A 3,695-nucleotide genomic window follows, 5' to 3' on the forward strand; every position below is an offset into this window, starting at 1 on the left:
GCTCAAATCTTAAATGGTTTCTTGAATCCGTAATCTTGTTGATTCAAAATCATATGCCAATTGGTGGTAGTTAAGTGTTTTTAACAATAAAGAAATAATATTTTAAAAGTGTTAGATGGACCCCTAATTTTAATTAAAATATTTTATAATAATTAAAAATGTAAAAAATAAATAGCAAAGAGCATATTAGTCGTTTCATGTTTCACAAAAAATCAATCTTGCAAATTTAAAGTAACGAATGATGAAGATTTCTACACAAATCGAATTAATTTTTGAAATAAATTTGGGAAAACTACAATAAAGTCCATACATATTGGCCTCATAATCAATTTAGTCCCTATATAATTTTTTTATTCAATTAAGTCTCAAATACCGGTAATCGTATTCAATTTAACCCTTTGACCCAGTAAACAGGTCATCCAACTTTCAAAAATTACATTTTTGACCCAGATTTCAAATTTTATTACAAATTCGGTTCATAATTTACACTTTTGGCCCCAATTTTAAATTTTGTTACAAATTTGGTCCAAACTTTACCAATTTTGCCCAAATTTTAGAATTTTATTATGAATTCATCATAACTTTAGTTTTTTCACAAATTTCTTTCTCAAAAAATTGTTTCTAATATGTTTTTTCTTTATAAAATCATATTTATAAAAAAACATATTTTCACATAAAAATCTTATATTTTCTATATAAAAACGTTTTTTAAATATGATTTTATAAAGAAAAAATATATTTTTATAACTAGATATTTTATATACAAAAAACTTTTTATATAGAAAATATAAGATTTTTATGTAAAAATACGTTTTTTTTTATAAATATGATTTTATAAAGAAAAAACATATTAAAAACAATTATTTGATAAAAAAAGTTGTAAAAAAACTAAATTTAGGATGTATTCATAACAAAATTCTAAAATTTGGGCAAAAAGGGTAAAGTTTGGACCAAATTTGAACAAAATTTAAAATCTGGACCAAAAGTGTAAATTTTGGACTGAATTTGTAATAAAATTTGAAATCTGGGCCAAAAATGTAATTTTTGAAAGTTGGATGACCTATTGATCGGGTCAAAAGGTTAAATTGAATACGATTACCGGTATTTGAGGCTTAATTGAATAAAAAATATGTATAGGGACTAAATCGATTATGAGACCTATATGTAGAGACTTGATTGTAGTTTTCTCAATTAATTTTGAAAACGTAAGCCGAATATATATTTTAACACTTGCATCAAGAATGGTTTCGTGTAATTACTCAAAAAAAAAAAGTATAAAAAGTAAAAAATCAAACTACATGTTAAATCTTTTACAGTTCCTATAGAATTAAAGAGGCAATCGAAATCAGAACCCACCACCCCTTTTCATAGCCCTAGAAATTCTTCCTCAATTCAATGATTCATGAACATTAATATCCAATTGTTTCCTCCCTCCCCCTTCCCTCCCTTTAGTAGATAAATCATCCGCCATCAACATTTCTCTCTATCTTCACGCAGTTTGATTTCCTTTGAAGAAAAATGCAGTCGATCACGAACATCAGAACCACCTACGGCCTCCCTCTTTGCCTCTCCGGAATCACCCATCACCACCACCTTTCTCTCTCTAAACAGTCTCTCTCTCTCTCTCTCTCTCTCTCTCTCTCTCTCTCCCTCTCTCTCTCTCTCTCTCTCTCTCTCTCTCTCTTCGACACATTTGCGCACAGTTTTTGTGTCTGAATTCGTGTTTTTTTCACAACAGGATTGCAGATCATGATCGGAGACGAGAGGCAATGAAGGTAGCTACATCGGAAACCAGAAGTCGCGGCGGCGTAATCAACGGAGAGGTAAGAGAAAATGAAGTTATCCACAGATCATCAGATCTGAGAAAGTTTAGCGGCGATGATGATGATCAATCATCACTTCTTCATACTTCATGTACAGCCAAAGCTGCTTAGGAGTTCCATTTTCAGTCTATTTTGATTTTTTTTTTTTTACTTTATATATTTGAAAACTCTTATGGATCAGCTTCGGATTTGCCCTAATTTGATTTATGAAAGCAACTATGGTACTTTCTGTTATGAATTATGATCTCTTGATTTGATTATCATGATCATGATCCACGCCATGTTCAATTTCTTTTTATGAATCATGAATTTACTGTCTACAGTGTCAATGGCTGGACTGGACCATTTGGAATTTGGATCACGCCATTAAATGTGTTCTTGCGACATTTCAAGAAAAAAATTCCGTACAAATTTATAATAATAAAAATATTTTTTATTCTTATTGATATGTCTCTTTTTATCTACGTATTTAACACAAAACTATATCATTATCTGTTTATTCTTTGTGTCTCAAAACATATAATAATATTAAAAGTACAAATAATATATAGGTTTGGAAATCACATCGACAAAAAGTTTGATCTTAACTTTAACTTTGTAATTTGTAATTTGTTAAAGAAAAAATTTTGTAATTTGTCTTTAACTTTAACTTTCTAAGAATATAGCCATAAAAATGTTCTCTCACTATATATTATTATACAAATATATGTGTATATGGCTTATAGATAAGATGTTTAGTTACAAATAGATAATCCTATAGACAATTGTTGATGTTATACGTGGTACTAATAATATAATGACAAAAGTATTTGTGTTTATAACAAGACATAGAAACCCATTTTTATTTTATAATTATTTTTAGGGAGACACATAAAAATAAAAACCCATTTTTGTGTTATAGTAACCTAGAGTGATAAAAGTCAAGAAATTAGTAAAGAATTGTAACGATGCGAGTAGACCCTATTGAGAAGGACTGATATGCTGGTCATATCCGGGTAAATCTACACATGTGTATCCATCACCACCATCTCTTTCTTCCCTGAAGCTACATCAGGCCACACTAGTCTTTTTCTATGTTTTCTTATTTTTTCCCCTCAGAAATGGTTATTACTCTCAATCACATTTTGGTTCAAACTAATTATGCATGATTTACAAGATGAGAGAAGGAGAAAGAAGACAGAAAGAACTTTACGGAAATGGTTGCTTCCCTAAGGTTGTTCGGAGTACCATGAGTAACCATAAATATGATGGGTATCATACCACCGTAAGCTCATCAACACACAAAACCACATTTAGATAGATATACCAATCGTTATACTTCATTTTTTTTATTAAAATTAAATAAAAAGTGTAATGAAATTGTTAGATTTTTAATTAAAATAGAAACATTATAATGCATAAATTTAAAAAAACACCAAACAACTAAAACAAATAAATAAAATATAGAAAAACATACGTAACATTTAAAATAATCCTAAAATTACATAAAATATATGTTTTATAAAAAACATAATCCAAAGATATTGCCCGTCTTCGTTCATGTTGATTTGGTATGGATTCTCTGCTACGTTGTAACATCTCAAAAATCAGGATAAATTTAATTTTTTCTAAAACAACCCATTAACCATAAAGTGTGTACAAAAAGCATTGTTTCAAAAGTATAATCATAATCAGATTATCCCAAGATCCAATATCATAAAAACAGGAAGATGTGCACCATCACGTCTTCGCTTTCCCATGATCCTCTGATGTACCTGAAACAATAAACTGAGACTGTAAGTCAACGCTTAGTGAGTTCCCCCAATGTACCACCACACAACATGACAAACAACAACATGCATACATGAGCCTTCAACATGACTAGACCGCCGC

General features: G+C 29.5%; 1 long non-coding RNA gene across 1 annotated transcript; it reads left to right on the forward strand.

The window, feature by feature from the left end:
* The first annotated feature begins 1,338 nt into the window (after nucleotides 1–1,338).
* On the forward strand, nucleotides 1,339–2,086 carry LOC145120541 (uncharacterized). The gene is made up of 2 exons (XR_013714238.1): nucleotides 1,339–1,610; nucleotides 1,739–2,086. It is a non-coding gene; the product is annotated as an uncharacterized LOC145120541 (long non-coding RNA).
* Nucleotides 2,087–3,695: the final 1,609 nt, after the last annotated feature.

Source organism: Lactuca virosa, chromosome 6 (genome assembly GCF_052849685.1).
Source record: "Lactuca virosa cultivar CGN04683 chromosome 6, Lactuca_virosa_CGN04683_v6, whole genome shotgun sequence".
Lineage (NCBI taxonomy): Eukaryota > Viridiplantae > Streptophyta > Magnoliopsida > Asterales > Asteraceae > Lactuca > Lactuca virosa.